Source organism: Schistocerca piceifrons, chromosome 1 (assembly GCF_021461385.2).
Source record: "Schistocerca piceifrons isolate TAMUIC-IGC-003096 chromosome 1, iqSchPice1.1, whole genome shotgun sequence".
Taxonomy (NCBI): Eukaryota; Metazoa; Arthropoda; class Insecta; order Orthoptera; family Acrididae; genus Schistocerca; species Schistocerca piceifrons.
The window spans coordinates 626,450,607-626,477,661 of NC_060138.1; positions in this window are offsets into that span (position 1 = coordinate 626,450,607).

Consider the following 27,055-nt stretch of genomic DNA (forward strand, 5'->3'; position numbering starts at 1 on the left):
ACTCGTAAAATATTTATTTTTGTCATATTCGCTTTTGCCAGTTGAAAATCTATCGAAAATTCACGGGTAGACAACTGCTAATACTGAACTTTGTTCAAAATATGTTCTACGTATTCAGCATGAACTAAGCAACGAATATAATTTACTCGCTTTCTTTCCAAGAATATTGTAGGCTCTTTCTCTAAATGTGAGTAAAACAGTGGCGCTCTAATCAATACGAATCGCTTGATTAATTTATTCTGCATCACTTTCCATACGTTTTCCCTTAACACTCAGTTTGATGGGTGTTGGCAGTGATAATCAGACACTCTAATCTACCTGGCTTGTTAATACATTACTTGCTGTTTCTGCTGCTGTCCTGTTTCTTAGCACGGCGTGGAAAATTTAGCCCAGTTACTATTGAATCAAAACTATGCCATTCAAAGATCGTCTACAAAACCACAGTTGCACTGATGCAAGCTTTTCAAAATGCAAGGGTTTCCAACGCTACTCTGACGCCGTCACAGTACTGTCCTTATGTTCCATCCATATTGTGTTAGGCACCTGTGAGCTATGGGACTCACTATTCATTATTTATTAACATTTAATATTCATCACTCTAGTTTGCTATAGCGGTGTTTACCACGTGCACTGTTCACTTATGAGACTAAATCATCAATACTGTACTCACATACTGTTTGGTACTATTGGGCGACGCGAAACACAAAACATTTTGACTCACTATGTGTTTGATATACATATGTAAGTAGGCTGTTTAGGTTCTTTTATTGGTAACGCCACCGCCACGTAGCGTTCTGTATGACTATGTAAGTAGGCTGTTTAGGTTCTTATATTGGTAACGCCACCGCCACGTAGCGCTCTGTATGAAAATCACTGGCTGTGCTGTGTGCAGTCTGTGGCTGGGTGGCATTGTTCGAAGTTGCTATTATAATGTTGGGCAGTTGGCTGTTAACAGCGCGTAGCGTTACGCAGTTGGAGGTGAGCCGCCAGCAGTGGTGGATGTGGGGAAGTGAAATGGCGCATTTTTGAGAGCGGATGATCTGGACGTGTGTCCATCAGAAACAGTACATTTGTAAGAATGGATGTCATGAACTGCTATATATATTATGACTTTTGAACACTATTAAGGTAAATACATTGTTTGTTCTCTATCAAAATCTTTCCTTTGCTAACTATGCCTATCAGTAGTTAGTGCCTTCAGTAGTTTGAATCTTATATTTAGCTGGCGGTAGTGGCGCTCGCTGTATTGCAGTATTTCGAGTAACGAAGATTTCTGTGAGGTAAGTGATTTGTGAAAGGTATAGGTTAATGTTAGACAGGGCCATTCTTTTGTAGGGATTATTGAAAGTCAGATTGCGTTTGTGTGACAATTTAAGCACAGTCATTTATAATTTTTCTAAGGGGACGTTTCATATGTCGACCCTTAGCCGAGGATACCTCACTGGAACCTTCTGATTTTTTTTCTTGTAGTTTGTGTAATTATTGTAGCCTTTGTTTACTGCTAGCGCGTAATTGTAGAGAGAATTTGCTTTGTAGTTGTAGTTTTTCATTGTTGTACAGTAAAACAGTTGTGGCATGCATATAGATTTGCACCAAGTATTTCGCAGCTGCGCTTGTAATTAACTAGATATTATTTTCAGTGCTATGTTAATGTGTTTTCTTATTTTGCTCTTAAAATTGTGCTTTTCTGTGTTATCATGTGAAATATTGTGACAATAATGGTGTGTGAAAAACGTAATACTAGGCTCCAAAGTAAACTGAGAAATGACAGTGAAGACGAAAGCAGTGTGTTAGCGCCACCGCGTAATGAATTAACTAATGTTCAAAGTAGTAATTTGGTTATTGTGCATAGGGAAATGGAGCGGGCTGCAAATAATGGTGTAGGCAGTGAAACAATTAGTGAACAGGGAAGCATTATCGATCGATCGGTCGGCAACAGCTCGCCTCAGGAATCCGAAATAGCAGGACACAATCTTGCAAATACTGTAGATTCAGGTTTTGAGTCCTCACCGTTTTCTCAAATAAGTCAAGACACATTTTCTGCTTGTCAAAATGTGAATGTTGCCGGTGCAAATGCACTGCCGAAAAGCATAGAGGAACAGATTCCAGACACTAATACATTATTATTGCAAATAATGCAACAAATGAAACAAAATCAGAGACAAACACAGCAACAGTTAGACACAATGGAACAAAATCAGAGACAAACACAGCAAAAGCTTCAAAAGTTAGACACAATGGAACAAAATCTTCGGAAGTTAGACATAATGGAACAAAATCTTCAAAAGTTAGACACCACACTTGAACAAACACGTGGAGATTTAACTACTGAGTTACATAACATTGAATCGAAATGTCAAAAAATCTGTAATGACGTAAAAACACAAATTTGTGAGCATTTTCAACCTATTTTTTCGCGGCATGAAAATGCATTACAGAATCACGAAGCAGCCATAAAAGAACTGCAAACCATTGTTCATGAAAATCATGAGACCTTGTGGGCTAAAATTGACTCAGTTGCATCTACCGATTCGGTTACGCTACTTGCAAAAACTCAGGAAAACTTAAAGGACACAGTAGATACTCTGAAAATTGGTTCAGAAAGACACATGGAGGAAATTAGTTCATTATCAGAGAAAGTAGTCGAACTTTCGGATCAGCTAAATAATTTATCTACGAAGGTAGATGATAATCTGAATGATGCAAGACTGGTAGTCTTTAATAACACAGAAGAGTACGAACAAATTAGGAAATTCAAACAAAATCAGAATCAAATTAATACGCAACACCAAAGAGAAATCCGGGAAGTACAAGATCGGTTGGCACAAGTAATACAAGAATTACATATTTCAGAGGACACTCGCGCTCCAATACGGGAAGAGGGACATAGAAATACGGAACAGCCACAAAATAATAACACAGGGTACTTCGGAAAATATGAAAGAAATTGGGAAGGTGCACCGAATTTTGAGATGGAACCGCCGACACGACGTAACAATGACCGATATGCGACTCGCCGACACGATGATTTTGACTAATAGCTATTCATTACTACACGTAAATTCAAAACATTCAAGAATTCCGGCAACGACATTCATCCACAAGCGTGGCTTCATCAATTCTCTCGTTGTTTTCCTCCCAACTAGTCATTATAGCATAGAATAGAATTTATGTGTGGCTACTTAGAGAATGAACCAGCTGTGAGAATCCGATCGGTCATTCTCGATTGCCACAGTGAAGGAGAATTTTATCATGCCTTCCTCTCAACATATTGGTCTCAAGCCACACAAGACGGAGTAAAACATTGCATCATAATGATGAAACATTTCAAACAATCTGAATTTTCCAGTCTTGTGAAATATTTTGAAGACATGTTGCGCAAGAATCAGCCCCTCAGAACTCATCCGCATTTGCTTAATCAACTTGCCTGAACATTTACGACATACTATTTTGGCAGGACGTTGCAAAGACGACATCGAAGCTTTTCAGGGACTGTTACAAGAATTTGAAATTGACACTGACAATCGCGGAACGCGAAAACAGGAGCACAACAATTACAGGTCACATCCGTCACAATTCCACGATGGCAGAAATAATAAATGGACACGACAAGGCTATTCTTACAACGTAAATCGTGACCAAAACAGACACCACCCGTATGACAACCGTTCGCAGAATAACAGTTACGGAGAAAGATCGCACTTCTGTAGTAATGAATATAACAGAGACAATCATAGAAATAGACAATATGGCCACCAGAACTATTATTATCACAGGAGATAGAATAACTTCAGACGCAACGGTCCACCGTGCAGTGATAATTCAGGGAGAAATTCTCCACCAGTTAACCGACAAGAAAGAAACTACAGGAACTACCGACATGACGACAGACGATATAATCATAACGACAGACCTGAATTTCATCAGAACTGGCGAAAACCAAACAGGGCAGGGCCCTCTCGGCAAGGTGAATTTGTAGAAAGTAGACCTCCAAATCCCAGTAACGACGTGCGCCAACAAAGAGACAGACAATGACTCGCACCGCAGGCAGCCACGTGCGCTGGCTGGCTCAGAGAAAAATAACATTTACGTCAACCTCGAGAAAAATTCCAGTATTCTTTACCACATGATAATTGCGTTGAAGTAGAAACTCTGCGTACTAGGAAGAGTAAAAGATTACTCCACATTTCACATGTAAAACTGTTTATTGAAAGATAATCTGCTTTTTAACTTTGTCTTTGCCATAAAACTTTTCACTTGACGCTACTAGTACAATTTGTCACACTGAGGGAAAAACTGTTAACATGCAACAATTTTTTGAAGTTAACTATCCAGTCTAGAACCTAGGGAACGTATTTAGACAGTAATTACGAATGCATTGTAATAGTGAACAGACGACACAGTGTTATTGTGTGTGTACATTCTTGCTTGTTAGTTGCACGATTACATAATGACTATAAGGCTTACATACTTAGAACATATACTGCTAATGAGATTTTAATTCAACGTTTTGGTTTAATGAAAAGATACTCTTTATTTGAAATACATTTTGTGAGATTAAAGATGACTTAGCAGTTGGTTTCTTTGACAGCTACACGATTATATCACGATGCTACTAATGTGTGACACAATTTACATTGTTGCTTTTGAAGTGTATCTGTTTTTATGAGTTCTTCTGGAAAGTAAAACATGTTTTAGTAGTAAATTTTGTGGAATGGCTACAATGAGACAGCTGTTTACACAATTACACAGTTGGATAACTTCACACTTACGAAATTGTATTTTGTCTGTACTGTGTGAACTGTTCATATTTTTCCGGAACCATTGTGATACTATGAGAGCTTTGAATGTTGAATTTGATATTGGATCTTGATTTTTAAAGTACGTTTGAGGTAGATGACACTATTGAAATGAGCAGAGAATTTTTTAGGTTTTGAAATTATTGCAGAAAGCTACGACGTTTTTGATATTTGACTGAGGTGTTATGATGTTATTATTACGACGACGATGTGTATTATGCTGCTAGGGTATGTTTATGATCCATAAGCTAATGCTATATGAGGAATTTGATTATTCTACGTATCTGTTATGATGAAATATTGAAGAAGTGTCGACGAATATGTATATGTGTCATAAGGTAAGGAATAATGATTAGTGGTTAGGGACCCTTGTTTGCGAAAAAGGTTGTTGGAAACCAAGAATCGTACTTTAAGAGTTATGAAATGTATGTAAATGCGTGAATGTATTACAATGCCGACGAAAATTTTTTGGACAGTGTTATATTTATAGGATTTTGTTTCTACACATTTGTAACGCAAATTCTTGACCTGTGAAATTTTTTGTATGAGACTGTCACTGTAGCGCAAACTGCCGTCGTAAATATTTCGGTAAGAAAGCCAAGTGACCTTGACGTAATGCGTTGTGAGCGGCCAGCTGTGCCAGAAGCCTGGAGAAACAGCCATTAGGTGGAGAAAAAAGAGGCCATTAACCTCGCTATTGACATTCCTTTGTAGAAAGCATCGCAAATACGACACGCTCATTACTTGGAAACATATGATTACTCATACTTTGTGCTACTTACTGAAATGCTTATGAATTGATGGGAAATATTCGTACATCTGCACACCTTGTTATGACAAGTGTCTTTCTACTAGAACTGAGATTATTTCTGCTAACTTATGAAATGCCTCATGACTACTGAATGATATTTTTATGCTTTACTTTGTACATAGTTGCTTATTTTATTTGATATCTTTTTTCCAGGTGTGTTGCATCATTGGTTTTATAAAATAAAATTAAATGCATTTGCTAATGTGAACACTTTCTGTCAACAGATCTATTAAATAATAATTTTATGATCCACATTCTTCAAAAAGGGAGCACTTGGAAAGGAAAGACCAATAATAAGGGACTAATAACAGTAACTGCATACATAATTTTCTTTTCAACCTCAGTAATTTTTTTGGTAGAATAACTAGTTGTGATGCACCACTTTAATAACATAGACATTAAGATGTGAACAGAAATTTCCCTTATCTGCATTGTTGTCTTTAGTGTATTATTTTTTCTGCTTGAGCTTTGTCATGTTTAGGTATAAGTTATTGCATTTGCTGCTGCTGTTTGCCAGGCATAGTGCTACTGAATTTCACTTTGTATTACTCTGTTAAGACACTTTTACTATGGATATATTTTTCTTATTTGCTGCACATTACCTTATATTATTTGTAATATTGCAATTGCTCTGCTAATTTATATATACTGCTGCCAATTTCCATTTTTTGTCATTGCTGTTTGTGTTAATTTGTTATATGTTGCTGCATTGCCTCGTCCCTTGGTATATATATCTGAGCTCAGTAGATTTAAGTTAGCTTAAGAGAGGGTGGACTATATAAGAAACTAACTATGATCAATTGGAAGAAATGCATTGAGAAACTATAAGAAAATGGTTTGGCCAAAAAAAGTAGTGTACAGTGGAGAAAAACTATTTTTGAAAGAGGATGTAAACAGAATACAGAAAGCATGCTTGGATAGGATTTTTTTTTTGGTGTAAACAAATGTTGGAATAAGACGAAAGATCTATGGAATGAAGTTTTGGGTTGGACTGCAGTACCAAATGTTACACTGAAAACAAACCCTGTCCTTTCCTCCCATGTTATTCTGCTATGTGTTTGTGTACTCTAGTGTATTTGTGTTTTTCCTGTCTTTATGTGTTTAGCTAATACGATTTATGTTGTAGAATTTTTCTAGTAATAAGCTACATTCACTATGATGAGGAATACTGTTATCCTCAAATATAATTAGCGTTAACAATATCTTATTTTCTTTGTAAAGATGTTTATAGGCATTATTAATTCTTTTCTGTTTCAATGCTCATGTGTGAAATTAATGTTTCTAAAACTATTCTCATTATTTTATATATTTACTTATGTCATAATTCCTGTAACACTGATGTATATGTTTATTTCTATTCTTTTGTAAAGCCTGTGTTACTACAAATGTTATCTGTACTGTTATGTTCTTTAATGATGTATTTTGTACCTTTGTAATTGGATTCTTATGTTGTAAATTTATAATTGTAATGGACACCAGTTCAGCAAATTAAGTAACTTGTAAGCATTCATTTCAGTGCACACGTTTCTGTTGGTCATAATATATGCACAGTATGTGAGAAGTTGGGACTGTTAGTGCTTGCACGTGTGTTGACAATTCAGCAAGGGACTGGTTAACAGCATTGCTGGTTCTAAGGACAATTCCAAAATCCTTGTGAGTGCACAAGTGGTGGTTTATGGACTTGCTATATTGTCCGCAAGACTTTTCGATGGTGATTGTGCACCTGCACAGTCGCAACAGATGGTTGCTGGCCGTCTCTACAAGGACTACAGTGGGTCTGCATCTTTGATGGCCCACCAATATCAATATTTCTACAAGGACTGAAGTGGGTCTGCACCTTTGATGGCCCACCAATACCATAATTTCTACAAGGACTGCAGTGGGTCTGCACCTCTGGTGGCCCACCAATACCGTAATCTCTAACAAGACTACAGTTGTCTGCTCTGTGATGACCTATCTACCAATATTCTTCAAAACTTTGGCTGACTGTGCTGTGGGTTTGCTCTGTTGTGGCCCATTACCTGTCTGCATGTCAAGAGTCAGCACTGCCTTTCCGTTGGAAGGACAACACTAGTTCTTCAAGACTGCATGGAAATCCACTACTTCTGTGTGCAATTTCTTTTACTAATGAGACTTTGTAAAAAAACTGTAATTACTTTTATGATCAATGATCTGAACTGTCTTTATGGACTGTGAGAAAATTTTAGCTTTTGACGAACATTGTATCAATAAGTGTGTGCATTTGATTTCTTTGTTATTGCAATAGTGAAAAAATTTTAACAAATATGTATTGGCCAGTGCCCAAAACAATTTGTAAAATTTTTTGCGGGATGCATGGGGGCTATGTAAGTAGGCTGTTTAGGTTCTTTATTGGCAATATCACCGCCACGTAGCGTTCTGTATGACTATGTAAGTAGGCTGTTTAGGTTCTTATATTGATAACGCCACCGCCACGTAGCGCTCTGTATGAAAATCACTGGCTGTGCTGTGTGCAGTCTGTGGCTGGGTGGCATTGTTCCAATTTGCTATTGTAGTGTTGGGCAGTTGGCTGTTAACAGCGCGTAGCGTTGCGCAGTTGGAGGTGAGCCGCCAGCAGTGGTGGATGTGGCGAAGTGAGATGGTGCATTTTTGAGAGCGGATGATCTGGACGTGTGTCCATCAGAAACAGTACATTTGTAAGAATGGATGTCATGAACTGCTATATATATTATGACTTTTGAACACTATTAAGGTAAATACATTGTTTGTTCTCTATCAAAATCTTTCCTTTGCTAACTATGCCTATCAGTAGTTAGTGCCTTCAGTACTTCGAATCTTTTATTTAGCTGGCAGTAGTGGCGCTCGATGTATTGCAGTATTTCGAGTAACGAAGATTTCTGTGAGGTAAGTGATTTGTGAAAGGTGTAGGTTAATGTTAGTCAGGGCCATTCTTTTGTAGGGATTATTGAAAGTCAGACTGCGTTGCGCTAAAAATATTGTGTGTCTGGTTAAGCAGTCATTTATAATTTCTCTAAGGGGACGTTTCACATTTAAAAAATGTAGATACCGATGGCACAATTCGCCCGTTTACTTTTACGTTAATTTAATATCTTTAAAGGATAATTTAGCTGCCTATCCAAAACAGTGCACAAATTAAGAGACAAAGAAAAATGTAATCAAATGATTGGCAAAAAGTGGTCTTGTTTATTTATTATATCTGAGTTTCAAAAGTTAATTATTCGTGTAGATAAAGTATCCAGTCCTCTTATAACACTACACTAACCTTCACTGAATGCTTCGTTTTGTGTATTTTGTGCGCATAGTGTTTTACAGTGACTGAAACGCCGTGCTCGAAACACTCAACGAGACGCACAGAATGCATGTTTTCTCGGCCGATATTTGCGTAAATGCTGATACTTGTTTCGTAGACAGGAGGTCGTGGTCCAAGGCACAATTCTCTACCTAACGTCACGACTTCCAATGCTGGAGACATCATGAGAGGTTCTAACGACTCAGACAGCTATTACAGATACGAATAACCTCAGGAAGCCGAATTTTATATGTGCCCCTACCCAACGCTCTGATCATGGCATCATTACGATCGCGGAGTCGCGGCCATGTATGTTATGGAGCTTGTGGTGAGGAAGAGTTGATGCTGTTTGTTCTGTTTAGGACTACAGCCCAACACATGGAGCACTAGGACGGAATAAGACCAAATTCGTTTCTCTGATAATATTGTTTTAGCAAGATTTAATAATCAGTGCTCTAGGGTGTATGTAGAGACCACAGAAATACAAAAGTACAAAAACCGTTTTAACAGTAAAGGAGAAGGACAAACAGCGCCAGTTCTATTATAGGTCCGCAGTATCCCACAAGGTGCTGATTATTCCGTTCGATTTTCAATGATTTTTCAAGTATACTGCATGCCTTTTCGTTTATCGTAAAAACCTAGGGTAAAGAAAAAACGCTTTTAACGTATGCAAAACTCTTTCACACAAGCATAAAGCAAAAAAATGTCTAGTCTACAGAATATTTCTTAGCAGAATTTACGTCATTGCAGCTTGATTTTCTGTCTAAAAATATTTTACACTCAATGTGATAATTTTTTTTCTTAAAATAACGTAGCTAGATAAATCCCTAGAGGCCATTATTCTTGCCTTCCTCAAATATAGCACGTTGTTGTCGGCTGTCACGTCCTGTACGTTGCAAAGAGCTTGTAAACCCTCCTTGGTGCTCACGCAGCTGATAGCTGACACCCCTACTGGCCATCGGCTTGCCGCAGCCTCCAGGCAGCCCCTGATTTCCACAGGGAGAAGACACCGGTAGGGATACACCAGTCGGCCGACCGGTCCAACGCAACGCCGCGATCCGTATCCGTGGCTGCCAGCAGGGGCAACATATGCAGCCCAGCGGTGCACCATACAAGGCACGTGTCCACGGCGCTTGTTTCCTTTCACGGCGTACAGCGTTATTCAGCACTTCCTCAACATAAACTGTAACGAATCTGTACGTTTTTCGGTTGATACCTTCATTAACAATGTTAAGTATGTGAATTTATTCGGGCAGCACAAATTACAGGAGCAATTTTAATGTATTTTTCTACATTTTCTCCGCCATTTAACTTCCAAATGTATCTAGTCTTATGATCGGTAGTTGTGTAAATGAAATTATCTTTCGTGAAACTGTCTCCCGAATAAAAAAGATTCTCCTTCTGTCACCCCCCCCCCCTTTTTACCCGCTCCGTATGTTGTCTGCTGTGTGCCATATTACATAATGTTTTCTATTGACTCGTATGTGTACATGGTGAGAAAAAGAACCTGGTGATGATGTCAGAGCAGGGTAGTGGATCTAAATTTGAACAACATTATCAACAGAGCTATAGACAGGGAAAGCACAGATGACGAGCTGTGGCCATAGAACGACAGCCAATTACTGAGTCTATTTAAACTAATATGCTGCAGCTAATATCTTCTGTGCTAAAAAGCGCAATTACTAACTAAATTAGATGAAGATAACAGTTTCAGCTGAACAGTACAGGTAGGAATTCTTAAAATTGCTATCTATAGTTGCTTACGTTAGACGCGAATTTTCAGTATCGTGTTCAGGATAGTGCTTGACTGTTAAATCGTGTAAACTAAAACTGACTGCAGTAAGATAAACGACATGAGGCACTGTAAGTTTCAGTGTTATTAATAATGATATCCAGATGCATTATGTTTTATTTGTTGCTAACATACAGAGAATATGAATAAACATTTGTTTTAACAATTACAGTTCATCATTATGTGTGAACTAAGACAAAGGTAAAAAACATTACAAAAATAAAAATTTAATTTTGAACACTTTTTCTCCTGAAGTCACATTTTTGCAGCAAATGGTTAGAACTTCTGCTTCCAATATCGCTACTAAGTTGACTTCACCAAAGAAATACACACACTCAGACAAAAAATAAAAAAAGAATTAATCGAAAGGGGCGGAAGTCCGTAAATGTGGTTTGCAGACAAATAAATGATTAGACTTTCGGAAAAAGTGGAGGACTTAATGAGGAGAAAGAGCTTCACAAATTGATCAAGTCAATAACGCGTTGGTACAGCTCTGGTCCATATGCAAGCATTTATTCAGCCTGGCATTGAATGACAGAGTTGTTGGATGACCTCCTAAGGAGTATCGTGCCAGATTTTGGCCAACTGGCGCTTTGGACCATCGGTATTCCGAGCTGGTGGGGCTGCCCTGCCCATAATCCCCCAAATGTTCGCCACTGGGGAAAGATACTGCGACATTGCTGCCCAAGGTATGGCTTAGCAAGCAAGAAGACAAGCAGAAGATACTCTTGCTGGCTGAAATGTAATCCCAGGATGGTTTGCTATTAAGGGCAACAAAACGAGGAGTAGAATATCGTCGACATATGGCGGTGCTGTAAGGGCACCGCGGATGACGGCTGAACAGGTGCCGAAAATGCTATGAAATAAAGACTCTCTTGACTGTTGAGCCGTATGTCGGGGGTCAATCAGGTTGATATCTGGGACGTCTCTTGCACTGTTTTACAGGCCATTGGGACTCAATTGGAAACAGGATTCTGTCACTGAAGAAAATTCTATTCTAATCGATGAAATTCTGGCCCGAATGTAGCCGACACTACTGCAAACGACCTTGTAGGTGCACAGAGGTCAATGGCAGTCGGCGAATTGAGCACCGTGAAATCAGTCTTTTTGTGCGCCGCCTGTTAACGGTCCTTATGATCACTAAAGCACTAGCTGACCAGTTGCACGTCAGATCGATGATAGTCATTAATCCAGGAATCTGAGTGCATTTATGACGGTTGCTGGGTCCTCTTGTTTTGTCATCTAGGTCGACCACTTTTCTACAGATGCAATGTTCGACCATTGTTCACCCATTTCTGCCAACATCGTCAAATAGTGGCATGGCTCCTGTTCAAATGTCGTGCAATTATCGATTACTCCAACGGACTTCTTTGAGCACAATTACACGACCTCTCTCAAATTCTGACATCTGCGAAAATTGTTCACACACCTGACTGGGCCGGCCGTTGTGACCGAGCGGTTCTAGACGCTGCAGTCTGGAACCGCGCGCCCGCTTCGGTCGCAGGTTCGAATCCTGCCTCGAGCATGGATGTGTGTTATGTCCTTAGGTTAGTTAGGTTTAAGTAGTTCTAAGTTCTAGGGGACTGATAACCTCAGATGTTGAGACCCATAGTGCTCAGAGCCATTTGAACCATTTGAACTTGTCTGGTAGTCACAGTTACTGTCCAATGGAGTGCACGGAATAATGTTCGAGAAGATTTTATGGCATGGTATCGACATGTTACCTGTTTACTATTCTTTTCAGCTGCTAGGTGAACTTGTGCTGCAGCTTCACACGTTCATCCATCGTCCTCCAAAGTTTGCAGTTGTGCATTTTCCGGCGCTCCCTATATGAATATCAGTTTATGACTTTTTATCAGGCTAGTTTTCCCCAGTCTGTGACTGTTCTAGCCGAATATCCTTATCTGACGATGAAGGTAGTTTGTTGTTATTTTCTGGGTTATAAGTCCTTCAAGTATGGCATCTTTTTATCAGTCTCCGTTTACACCATTCCCACATCATAACAGGTCTTGCTGGAGACCATCCATTAAGTCTTACTTATTACCTCTTTTGCGCTCGTCGTTTTGAGTTCAAATTTCTACAACCAATGTATATCACTTTCTTCATTTGATAAAAATCTGTTACTTCCTTACAGTTTTAACTTTATTCAAAAGATGTTTTAGCTGCATTGAACTCTCTTGTACATCGTCCTACTCTCTATTCTTGTGTCTCCAAAACTTGCAGCCAGATAAGTTATTTTGTTCTTTCAAATCATTACATCAGTGGTACTTAATAAGGCACATGGTTCAAGGATCACCCCCACCCCCAATACCCAACAATTTTTTTTAATGGAAATGATGTGGAACTGGTCAGTTTATGTATACACAATTAATTTCCACATGAGTGAACATACTATTCTACAGTCCTACGCTCGCAACAACACTGTAAAATTAGACTTCCTTAGCAACCAGTTTTTTATTAAAAATCCGTCTATGAAGTACAAGTTGTCCAGAAGACATGATTTTAGGTTAGATTTAGAACTTGCTTTGATAGCTATTAGACATTTACTTTAAGGGGTAAATGGCCAATTTTTTGTTCATGCAAACTGAACTCCGTTCTGAGCCACTGATTGCATTAATAACGGACAAAAAAGGCCAATATTTATACAGAACAAATTTCTCAAACAGACCGGCCAAAGACTTCTGGGCACGAAGACACCATAGTTCAGCCAATGACTTTGTTAACGAGGGCGGGGGAGTGGAAAGATGTCTAGGGCAAGCCATACCCTTGGTTTAGGAAACTGACCCTAAAAGGCGGAATAATCAGTAATGATTTACGGCATTAACGACACACAATGGATATCAATACAATATGTGGCCTGAAACCGGAAAAGTGTCATGAAGACCTGTCCAATAGCAAACGATTCCAGATTAGTCCCCCATACATATCTCGGGGAGTGGGGTGCTACCTTGAGAAAAAGATTAATTAACAACGAAAGTAGAACATTGAACGATTCAGAGCGTGGAATGTTTGATATTATAATGTTCTAGGGAAGCTATAAAGTCTGGAAGAGGAAATGTAAGAGCTAATTCGAGATGTAATGAGTGTCAGTGAAGCAAAATGGAAAGAAGATAAAGATGTTTGGTCAGATGAATATAGGTTAATATCAACAGCAGCAGAAAACGGTATAACAGAAGCAGGACTCATTGTGAACAGGAAAGTAGGACACACAGAGATCCGCTACGAACGGTCCAGTGGTAGGGTTGTTCTCATCAAAATCGACAAAAAACTAACGCCAAAAACAGTAGCTCTGGTATCCATGCCCACATCACAAGCGGAAGATGAAGAGGTGGAGAAAGAATATGAATACAAATTGGTTATTCAGTATGGAAAGGAAGATGAAAATCTAATAGCCATGAGGGACTATTATGCGGTTCTAGGGGAAGGCGTAAAAGAAAGGGTTAAAGCAGAACATGGGTTTGGCAGTAGGAATGAGAGAGGAGAAAGACTATTTGAGCTCTGCAATAAATTTCAGCTAGTAATAGCGAATACCATTTTCAAACATCACAAGAGAGGGAGGCATACTTGGAAAACGCTCTGAGATACCGGAAATATACAGCAGCATTACATAACGGTCCGACAGGGGTTCCGAAATTAGATACTAGATTGTAAGGCGTTCCTAGGAGAAATACAGACTCAGATTACAATTTAGTAATGTTGAAGAGTAGATTGATGTTTAATACATTCGTCCTGAGGGAGGATCAGCGTGGAAAAGAGTGAGATACTGAATTACTGAAAAATGATGAGACGCGTTTGAAGTTCTCTAAGGCTGTAGACACTGACATAATGTATAACAAAGAAAGCAGTTCTGTTGAAGAGGAAGGTATATCTCTCAAAATGGAAATCACGACGTTGGCAGACAAACATAGGTACACGATAAGTAACTGTGCAGAAGCCTTGGGTAACAGAAGAAATACTTCAAATGATCGACGGAAGAAAGAGAATAATAATTTTCAAGGACAATTAGGAATTCAACAATGCAAATCACTTAGGAATAAAATATATACAAACTGCAGGGAAGACAAGGCTAAGTGTGTGAAGAAAAGGAAGAGAAATAGTCGTCGGAAGGACGTCTAAAGCATATAGAAAGGTCAAAAAACATTCAGTGAAATACAAGGCAATGGTGGTAACATTAAGAGTGAGATGGGAATTCCACTTGGAAACGCAAAAGCTAGAGCGCATAGGTGGAAAGAGTACATCGAAGGTCTCTGTAAGCGAAGTAATAGAAAAAGGAATTGGAAGTAATATATGAGACACAGGACATATTGTACTGGAATTTAACAGGGATTTGGAAGACTTGCTGTCAAATATGAGCTAAGGGATAGGTAATCTTTCTTCAGATTTCTTAAGTAATTGGGAAAGTGACAGCCAAATTCAGGTTGATATGTAGAATTAATGAAACTGGAATCACACATTAGGAAAAATATCATCCAGATAACCTTGAATAGGTTAAAAAGATAAAAGTAAATCCGAGAGTGGAATAAAAATTCATTGCGGAAAGATATTAATGATACAATTTGCTGGGGACACTACCATCCTCATGGAAAGAGAAAAAGAATTACAACACGTGTTGAATGGAATTAACAGTCTAATGAATGTAAAATAAAACCGAAGAAAGACGAGTATAATGAGAAGTAATAGATGATGTTAAGGAATTCTGCTAAGTTGGAAGCAAAGTAAATGATGACCAAAGCAAGGAGGGCATAAAAAGCAGACTAGTACACACAGAAAGAGCATTCCTAGTCAAAAGAAGTCTGTTAATATTTAAAATCGACCTTAATTTATGAAACAACTTATGAGAGTTTTGGTTTTGAGTACAGGATTGTATGGTAGAGGATCATGGAATGTGGGAATACCGGGAAAGAAGAGAATCGAAGCATTTGAGATATGGTGCTATAAAATGATGTTGAAATTTATGTGGACACTTAAGGAAGGAGGAGGTGTCCCACATAATAGATGAAGAAAGAATCTTATGGAGAACACTGCCTAGAACAAGGCATAGTATGATAGGACATGCGTTACGACATCAGGGAATAACTTCCATAGTACCAGCGGCAGTTGTGGAGGGTAAATAGTGTGGGGGAAGACAGATAACAAATAACTGAGGCTGCAAGATGCACCTGCTACTCTGAGATGGAGAACTTGGCACAAGAGAGGATTTCGAGAGCGGCTGATGAAACCAGTCAGATGACTAGTGATTCTTGTTGTTGTTGTTGTTGTTGTGGTCTTCAGTATGAAGACTGGTTTGATGCAGTTCTCCATAATACTCTATTCTGTGAGACCCTCTTCATCTCTGATAACAAAAATAAAATAAAACCATCCTATTGTTGTAAACAAAGGCATAATTATTCTTCTGAAATTGTCATGGAATATTGACGACGAATTACATTACCTAATTTATGTATACAAGGTGGTCAGAAACAGTCTGAAAGTCTTAAAAATTATTTATCGGCACAAACTGCACTGCAACATCCTTACGAGCTTTTCGGGCTGTTGCTGACTACACTTTATATTATGAAGTTACTTACAGATGACTATGGTTCAACAGCACATTTTATTTTACTGTTCTCTTTTGTAAAATCTTTTTTTTTTTATGTGATGAATTACTCAACAAAAATATTATTGAGCCGAAATATGTAGAATAAGTCAGGTAGGTTAATTGTTTTTCCCCGAAAGTAGCCATTGTATGAAGAGCAAAAGTATCTATACTTCATTGTTTGAGTAGGTCGGTAATATGCTTCTGGCACCTTAACTTTTCATCATCATGTACACTCGAAAATTTGTAGCATTCTCTTCTGTATGCTGATTCCTGTTCTTGTGTTATATGTGTGACATTATTTGTTGTTCCAAGCTAATTATAGTGAGTTTTCTCAATATTTAGGCTATCAATTTTCAGAAAATTGAAGAGTAATTCTTTGAAACAATCTTTAACAGTTTCTCTGTCGGTTTCTCTCTCCTGGGCTTTATTATAAAATTATTGTTGTTTGCTCATAGTAAGAATCCTGCTTGATGAATGTTATATGGTAGGTCATTCATATATACATGGATTAGTGGTGGACCCAAAAGTGAACTTTGTGGGTCACCCTTTACAGTTGCTCTCTAGCCACTAAAATTTTCTCTCCTTCCAGATCTGTTTGAATAACTCAGCATAACGTTTTGCATTTTTTTGTTAAGTATGTTGCAAGCCAATTATTTTTAAAGCCATCAATTCCACGAAACTACGATGTTTTATTATTTGAGCTATGTAGTATTTGGCGAGAGAATGTATAAATGGCTTTCTTAGTCGAGCAAGCCTTTTGAAATCCAATCTATGATGAGCCAAGTAAGTGTTTTCTACTCTTATTTGAACCTTCTCATGATTACTTTACTTTCCCTAATACTTTGGAAGAGACGTCATTAACAAAAGCTGACGATAATTATTTAAGTCATTCTTGTCGCGTTTGCTACAAAGTGGTTTAAAAATGCCATTTTTCAATCTGTGCTTAAAGTTAGTTTAGTCAGTGATGCTTCTCATATATCGATAGCGATATTAATTATGACATTAGAACAGCTCTTCAATTTCAGTTTGAAACTCCGTTAGCACCCTAGCAGCTCTTGTTTTCGAGAACTTTTATAATTCCATTTTTTCAGTGAAGCATACTCTTATAACTTCTACTTGCTTAAGTTTTGCTGAATGCAATTTTTAATATACTTTTTTTGTTTCTTCAGTTCAACCATACAATCCTATTTCTCTGCTACATTTAGAAAATGTTTGCTAAAAATACTTTCAACTTGTGAGTTATCAGCGACAGCATTGTCATTCAATTTAACTCTGACAATATCTTGTGCACTCACCGGTTATCCTGTCTCCAATTACACAATATCCCATATAGCTTTAATCTTATTACACTACTGGCCATTGAAATTGCTACACCAAATAGAAATGCAGATGATAAACGGATATTCATTGGACAAATATATTATGCTAGAACTGACATGTGATTACATTTTCGCGTAATTTGGGTGCATAGAACCTGAGAAATCAGTACCCAGAACAACCACCTCTGGCCGTAATAACGGCCTTCATACGCCTGGGCGTTGATTCAAACAGAGCAACTTCATCACGATACCACAGTTCATCAAGAGTAGTGACTGGTGTATTGTGACGAGCCAGTTGCTCGGTCACCATTGACCAGACCTTTTCAATTGGTGAGAGATTTGGAGAATGTGCTGGCCACGGCCGCACTCGAACATTTACTGTATAAAGAAAAGCCCGTACAGGAACTGCAACATGCTGTAGTGCATTATACTGCTGAAATGTAGAGTTTCTCAGGGATCGAATGAAGGGTAGAGCCACGGGTCGTAACACATCTGAAATGTAACGTCCAGTGTTCAAAGTGCTGTCAATGCGAACAAGTGGTGACCATGACGTCTAACCAGTGGCACTCCATACCATCACGCCAGTATGGCGATGACGAATACACACTTCCAGTGTGCGTTCATCGCGATGTCGCCGAACACAGATGCGACCATCATTATGCTGTAAACAGAAACTGGATTCATCCGAAAAATGACGTTTTGCCATTCGCGCACCCAGGTTCGTCGTTGAGTACACCATCAAAGGCGCTCCTGTCTATGAAGCAGCGTGAGGCGTAACCGCAGCCATGATCTCCGAGCTGATAGTCCATGCTGCTGCAAACGTCGTCGAACTGTTCGTGCAGATGGTTGTTGTCTTGCAAACGTCCCCATCTGTTGACTCAGGGATCAAGACGTGGCTGCACGATCCGTTACAGCCATGCGGATAAAATGCCTGTCATCTCGACTGCTAGTGATTCGAGGCCGTTGGGATCCAGCACGGCGTTCCATATTACTCTCCTGAACCCACTGATTCCATATCCTGCTAACAGTCATTGTTTCTCAACCAACATGAGCAGCAGTGTCACGATACGATAAACCACAATCGCGATAGGCCACAATCCGACCTTTATCAAAGTAGGAAACGTGATGGTTCGCAATTCTCCTCCTTAGACGAGGCATCACAACAACGTTTCACCAGGCAACGCCGGTCAATTGCTGTTTGTGTATGAGAAATCGTTTGGAAACTTTCCTCATGTCAGCACGTTGTAGGTGTCGCCACCGGCGCCAAACTTTTGTGAATGCTCTGAGAAACTAATCACAGCATCTTATTCCCGTCGGTTAAATTTCGTGCCTGTAGCACATCATCTTCTTGGTGTAGCAATTTTAATGGCTAGGTGTGTACCTGCATTATTAATTTCTGTCATGATATGCGTACTTCTGGATATCTTAAGAACAATTTAAAAAATATAACAGTAGTTTGTATGGAATGCAAGTAACCTCGTATTTTGACTTGTTCTATCCTTTATATAAATTTGCCTTTCCCTCTCGCAATATATTTTAATGCTTTTTGTTATCCAGGGCTTACCCCCTTTTCTTCTTTTTATAATGGTCCTGATGAAGATACTGTAGGAAAGGAGTTCAAGTAACTGTTCCAGACTTGGCATTGTGGCCGTGAGTGACTCAAAGCATATCAAATGATACATTTTACGCTTCAATCGAAACACATAATAAAATGGTACAGAGACGCAATGAATGGCTCTTTTAACTTATTCTGAAAACACTCGCAAATTTTATAGCCCGCATGTTTTGTATGTACACGTACAGGATACATGCACTGAGGCGACACAAGTCATAAGATAACGGTACACGTAAATACGAATGGAGGTAGTATCGCATACAAAACGAATAAAAAGGCAGTTTTTTGGCGGAGCTGTCAGTTATACTTGGGTGATTCATGCGAAAAGGTTTTCGACGTTATTATGGCCACACGACCGGAAGTAACAGATTTGAACCCGGAATGTTACTTGGAGAAAGACGCATAGGACATTCCACTTGGGAAATCGTTATCCCAATTCAGTATTCCGAGAGTTAGAGTGTAAAGAGTGTGCCGAAAATACCAAATTTCAGGCATCACCTCTCACCACTGACAAGGCGATGGCCGACGGCCTTCGCTTAACGACCGAGAGCAACGCCATTTGCGTGGAGCTTTCAATGCTAACAGACAAACAGCACTGCGCAAAATAACATTAAAAATCAATGAGGGACGTACGATGAACGTGCGCCGAAATATGGAGTCAATGGGCTACGGCAGCAGACGACTGATGCGAGTGCCTTTGCTAATTGCACTACATCGCCCGCAGCGCCTCTCCTGGTCTCGTGACCATTTAGGTTGGACCCTAGATGACTGGAAAACCTTGGCCTGGTCAGATGTGTCCCGATTTCAAATGGCAAGAGCTGATGTAGAGTTCGAGTTTGGTGCAGACCCCACGAAACCATGGAGCGAGGTAGTCAACAAGGCACCGTGCAAGCTGTCGGTGGCTCTGTAATGGTGTGGTCTATGTTTACATGGAATGGACTAGATCCTTGGTCCAAATGAAGATATCATTGACTGGAAATGATGATGTTCGGCTCTTTGGGAACTATTTGTGGCCATTCAATGGTAGAATTTTTATTGCGCCATCTCACCGGGCCACAATTGTTTCCGACTGGTTTGAAGAATATGCTGGACAACTCGAGCGAATGATTTAGCCACTCAGATCACCTGACATGAATTCCATCGAACATTCATGGGATATAATCGAGAGGTCTGTTATTGCTCAAAATCCTGCATCAGCGACACTTTCGCAATTATGGACGGCTGCAGAGGAAACATAGCTCAACATTTCTGCAGGATACTTCGAACGACTTGTAGAGTCCGTTGCACCTCGAGTTACTACACTATGTCGGGCAAAAGAGGCTCCGACACGGTATTAGGATGTATCCCACGACTTTTGTCACCTCAGTGTACGGGAAGTTGCTACACTGTTTATTTTCATTTACTGTAGACTATGACCAGAGAATGCAGTTGCAGTTATGTGCATATAACTGTTGCAGCCTGAACAGTGTCTATAAAAATGTTATCAATCAGGGTTTTGCTATTTTGCTGCACATGAGTTGGAAAATTCACTATTGAAATAAGACTGAAACAGAAAAATAATGATTCAAGTTCATTTTTCCTGTCAAAATCTTCTAAGAAACGTACACAAAAGCGTATGTTTTTGGGGGTGTCCGGATACTTTTGATCACATAGTGTATAGAGGCATGAATACTGTGAAGGACTCGGATACGCCACATACCCATTTAAGATAGTGTTATCAGCATCTGAAAGAATTAGAGAAGGGTCTCATTGTGAGCCTAACCGGCTAGTCATGCAATAACCAGATTTGCAGGGCATTTCTATTTTGGACTGCGTAGCAACGTAGGGTGGGCATGCTTGTCAGTCAAAGTTCCGGTCGACCTCGTCCGATCATCATAAGAGAAAACTGCCTTATTGCACGGGGGACATCATAACCATTTCAGACCTGTACCTACCATCCGAGAACATGTTAATGGATTCTCTCCAACATTCTGTGTCATCCCACAGAGATCGGAAAGCAGCAGCTGGAGCATGGACTTCGCGTCTCGTACGTAGGATAGCGTTACCTGAACAACAGAAAGGGTTGTGTTTGGAATGTTGCTGTGACCGGGAAGAAAGGACTGCTGACGAATGGCGCCGCATTGCGTTTAGCGATATGCCACTGTTCTGCACTACCCATGATGACCATCCTCTGCGAGTATGGCAGCGACTTGGTAACGGCTCCCACTATTCCAGTGTTTTGAACAGCGCAGTGATATGGAGTTATGACTTAGGTTACCGCGGTAGTGATTGAAGGAACCCATTAACAACACCACACCTTGCTACGTCACAAAGTATTGCCTCATGCAGTACCTCTCATGCGACATTACTGTGGTGATGTTTTTCAACAGGACAGTACTCATCTGCAGATGGAACGTGGCTCTATAAGTTTTTTGTGTGAAGTTGAGTAAATTCCGTGGCCAGCAACATCACCAAATCTGACCCCGACAGAACATAATATGGAACCAGCTCGGATGTCAGCTTTCCACTACCTGTGCCCAGGTTATCAAGGACATTTACGCACTTATGACGCAGCCCACCTCAGGAGAGAATATGACAGATTTATTATGCTCTTCCCAAGAGAATCTCTCTATCTTGTACGGGAATTCTTCCCAGTAATTCAGAAATTTTGTTTGTAGCATGTTGCACAGGGCGAATCACTTGAAACATGCACCGCAAATATTGTGAAAATGGAAAGTACTCCTGCTGTGTTTCGCAGAATCGATTGTTTGTCAGGGGCTCGTATTGTTAATCAAGCAACAGAATGTGATAATACTTAGAATGTGTATTTCTAAGAAAACATACACTTTTTTAAATGGAACAATATGTATTGTTCTAAGCAAAATAAATTAGGGTAAATTAGTTGGAAATTTTGTTTGTAGCAGGATTCTAGTGCGAGTCATTTACCAGATATCATATTCTGTAACGTTCGGGCATCGACACTAGTACAATACTTGTGATAGCATACACTCTAAGAACAACACAAGTACACCCTGGTCAGTAACGCAACAACAAAAAGCACTCCGTCTTCAGGCCACAAGTGGCCCATCGGGACTATCCGACCGCCGTGTCATCCTCAGTTGAGGATGCCGATAGGAGGAGCATGTGGTCATCACACCGCTCTCCCGGTCGTTATGATGGCTTCTTTTGACCGGAGCCGCTACTATTCGGTCGAGTAGCTCCTCAATTGGCGTCACGAGGCTGAATGCGCCCCGAAAAATGGCAACAGCGCATCCAAGTGCCAGCCACGCCCGACAGCGATTAACTTTGGTGATTTCACGGGAACCGATGTATCCACTGCGGCAAGGCCGTTGCCAACGCAACAACAGGTTGTGCTCAAAAGGATCCTCGGCAGCGACAATACATGTCTCCAGTTTGGTATGGAACGACAGTTGCACACGTGCTAGCATCCCAGCTGTGTCCAAGCAGGCAGCAGTAATACGTCGTTGGAAACCATCGGGTGTAGTTGGTATGTCCTTGTAGACAGAATCTTGCAGGTTCCCCCACACAAAATGTCTATAGGCGTAAACTCCGGAGAACGAACTGGCTAAGGTATAGATCCTCTGTGTCCAACTAAACCATTTGGAAACAATTCGTGAAGAGAAGCTTTAGCACTTCGTGCATTATGGGCTGTACAGCTATCATAATGGTACCACAGGTTCCTCCTAGTCTGTAGACGAACATCTTCTAGCATCTGTGGAAGTTGATCTGTTAGGAGGCTGCGATATTTGTGCGCGTCCATAGTGCCGTCTGTGTAAATCGGGCCTACGGGATGAGGGTTCACTCCATGGGCGCTGACATTCGACCTGACTAAACCAACGTGAACAGATTAATATTGCATGTTTCAGCGGTGTACCGCTTAATCACTAAAGAAAATACATCTGGAGTATCCTGCCTTAATGCCTATGTACAGAAGTTAACGCGATTCTCATAATTGTTTCCATGCAGCTCATGGTGGAGTGAAATGTGGTAGGGATGGAACCTATCTCGATGGACAATGCGTGGGACACTTGTCTCACTCATGCGACTTCCTCGTGTGGTTGTGAGAGAGCTAACGTGCAGACGAATTGCAACAGAACAGGAAGATTAATTTGCTCCTCTTCTGTCGTCACTTGTTTCCGTCTGTTACGTCGTCTAAGTATTACGCTATCACTTTCACGTAACTGGTTGAAAAGGTTGACAAATAACTGCGGAGATGTTTGACGTCTGTTAGGATATCTTCCCGCATACACCGTACAAGAACGAATTGCATTCTTCCTACACTCTCCTTATACCATGAGAAAGTCGGCTTTTTCTGTAATGGTAAATCCCTTCATACACTCAGACCTACTACTTGGACTGTCACACACTGACTACCAAGTCGCACTGCGCTAAAGGAACACACAAACACAATGTAAGCAAACATAACAACATCGTACCTAGCAACTACGCAGGCTGAATGGCACGGTCAAGTGTCTGTACGGCAACTTTTCAAAATACGATACCTTGTAAATGACTCGCACTAGAATCCTGCAACAAAAACCACTGACATTTAATCCACCCTACTTTTAGTTTGTTTTTCAATAGGCTGTTCTGTTTAAAAAATTGTATGTTCGCACAAAAAATACACTTTCTAACTATTATTGCAATCTGTTTACAGGCTAACAAAACGAGTCCCTGACTACCAATCCATTCTGTGAAAACCGCACATCAGTAACACTTTCCATTTCCGCAATATCTGCGGTGCAAGTCTCAGGTGATTCACACTTGCTAAGAGATCCCTCACAACAATTAAATTAGTTACATTTTTGTTTTGTCTGTCATTAACACTCTTCATCACACGGTATTTAGTGTGAGCTCCTGGTCTTACATCACAGATTGTATTTCTGTATTTGTATTTCTATGCTAATTACCATCGTCATTCATCTTTTCCTATGGAATTTCAAAATTTGTACTGATTTTTTGTTGTTGTCCCGAATAGCAGCCGAAATGAAAAAAATTAAATGTTTGCACGACATTATTGGCAGGGAGATTTCGTTTAGGATAATTCGTCCGTCTAGGCAGGCCTCTTATTTGACGTCACTTCGGCGGCTTGAGCTTCGATGATGATGGCATCAGATAGTGAGGACAACACAAACACGTAGTTTCTGAATCGATAAAATCTCCGAATCCGATATCTTATAATCTACAGGCAGTGAAGCTAATCAGAAGCTGGGGACAACTGCAGTCGAGGTAGCAGCTCAAAAAATTTCTACGCAAATAACACGAAACGGAAATCATCATCAGCAAAGAATCTTTCAGACTCTCTCAGAACTCCAAGAAACATTCATTGGCGTTATCTGCAGACCTCCTACATCCCTCATTGGTATCATTTTTCAAACTTCTAACAATAATTGCAACTTTCGCTTTTCATTAAAAATATGAAATTACAAAACAACATTAAGCGACAATAATCAAACGAAGAAATTTCATCCCTAATTTTTCTCTTAGCGAGGAAGAAAGTATTAATCTCGATAAGCTGTTAAATCATCATTAAATTCTCAAAGATATAGAAGTTCTGAATTTTAAAAAATCTAAATTTATCAGCATTCTACAGAAATAATTTTCATCAGAAGTGTCCACGAATGCTTACATCTTATCAGCATGCACGTAACACATGGCAGTTACCTGAACTTAAACTATTTCCGTTTCCTCAGCGTTCCCATCCAAGACCTACTCGGGGATTCAGGTATAAATACGCCCTCATAAGTGGATTAGTGGCCAGAAATATATGCTGGCTGCTGTATCCGACTCTACGTTTCTATCCAGACTGTGCTACAACGGTACTATTGACTACGTCTGTCGTGCATAGCGGGCAGCAGCTGTCAGACATTCAATGCGTGCTCGTCATACACATCCAGCGAATGTTACTGGTCTTTCGGCAGCGACGGCAAGTACTGGCTACGCTAGAGTTCACGGGTGGTCTCTTTGTAGAGCCGGCAGCACACGCTTCCAGAACACCTGTCCGTCTCCCACACCCTCCCGCAGCTCGCTCTGAAGCAGTCCGCGCAGTGGTGTTCTATTCTCTCTCTCCTCTATCGCTATACACAGCATTCTAGACGACAGGAATCCGCTTCTACTAAACGAGATCTGTGCCAATGAATCTGTCCCTCGGTGCATCGCGCTACTAGATAGTGCGCCAAGGGCAGGTGAACGGCAAAGAGTACAATAAATTCGTCATTTTTATTTCCGTAATGTTTAGATATGTGCTTTAAGAATATCACCTCTGCGATTCATTTTCTAAATACACCTACCAATATGATACTTTTTCTTTTTTTTAGTGTTTGTGTCTCCAACCCAGCTGTTCAGCTGTGGTATACACATTCTTCAAGCTACACCTCTTTGTTTTCAGTAATTTCTCTGTCATACCTTTGTTTAAAAATGAGTTTTCGTTCGAAACAATATGAGATAAGAACCGATTTCAGTTTTTGTTTGAGTATATTGGTTTCTCTTGCTCAAAATGTAACGTAACACTAGTCTTACATTGAGCACGGTAGGAGAACTCTAATTTCCCTTCGGAGGGCATGTAAAGTTAATGTAACTAACTCTGCTCCTGAATCTAACAAGGGAAGTGAGTGAAGGAATTGATGACTTTGTGTATGGCGCAAAGATGAATTTTGTATTGAGCTCAAATTAATTAACGCACACATACTTTTGCCTAACATTAATGGTTGGCTCTGAGCACTATGGGACTTAACAGCTGTGGTCACCAGTCCCCTAGAATTTAGAACTACTTAAACCTAACTAACCTAAGGACATCACACACATCCATGCCCGAGGGAGGATTCGAACCTGCGACCGTAGCAGTCGCACGGTTCCGGACTGCGCGCCTAGAACCGCGAGACCACCGCGGCCGGCTAACATTAATGTTTTTTTGTTTGTGGTAACTGTGTATCGAATTCTAAAATGCTGAATGAGATGTAGGTATTTGTATGGGAGTACATAAAGTACACACGAGAGATACAGTCATATTATGTGCATGCATCGTTGACAGTATCCGCGTATACAGATGTTCTAATACAGCTACATGTGATAATTCCTACATAATTTATTTTACATACTGATAGAGATCGATGAAACATTGCTGTACAAAGACCAGACAACATAAGAAAATATACTTAACTTACTAAGGGAAAGGAGGTATGGAGGAGAGAATTCTCCATGAAGATTAGGAACAAAATAAGGATTATGGAGATGGATATCATATACACTTGTATGTATTGAGATCTGTCGTGAAGTGATTTTGTGAAGTGTAATGTATTTTTACGTGTGCTGGGATCTGGCACAGCGCATAAGAATCAGTTACTGCACATTTCCGAAAGCAACTTTTTCACTCTCTTTTATCTCTGAGCACTTATCGTTTGATGTATGAGTAAAATAGTCTCCGTTAATACGAAACTGAAAATAACGAAGTGTCTCAACAAAAATCTGTTACAATTGATTTATTATCGCTTTATGGTGACCTAAATTGCAGATTGTGAAATTTCACTCATGTTAGATAGGAAGTAATTGAGAGAAAGTACATTATAACTAATTAGGTAATTAAAAATTCCAATCCTCGTAAAATGAACGCCTATAAATATTACTGAAAAAATCTTGTAATCTACGTAATACACTGAAGACCAACAAAGTGGTACACCTGCCTAATATCGTGAAGGATCCCCGCGAGCACGCAAAAGCGCCGGAACAAGACGTGGCATGAACTCTACTAATGTCTGAAGTAGTTCTGAAGGGAACTGATACCATGAATCCTACAGGGCTCTCCATAAATCCGTAAGTGTACGAAGGGGGAAGACTTTTCTGAACAGAACGTCGC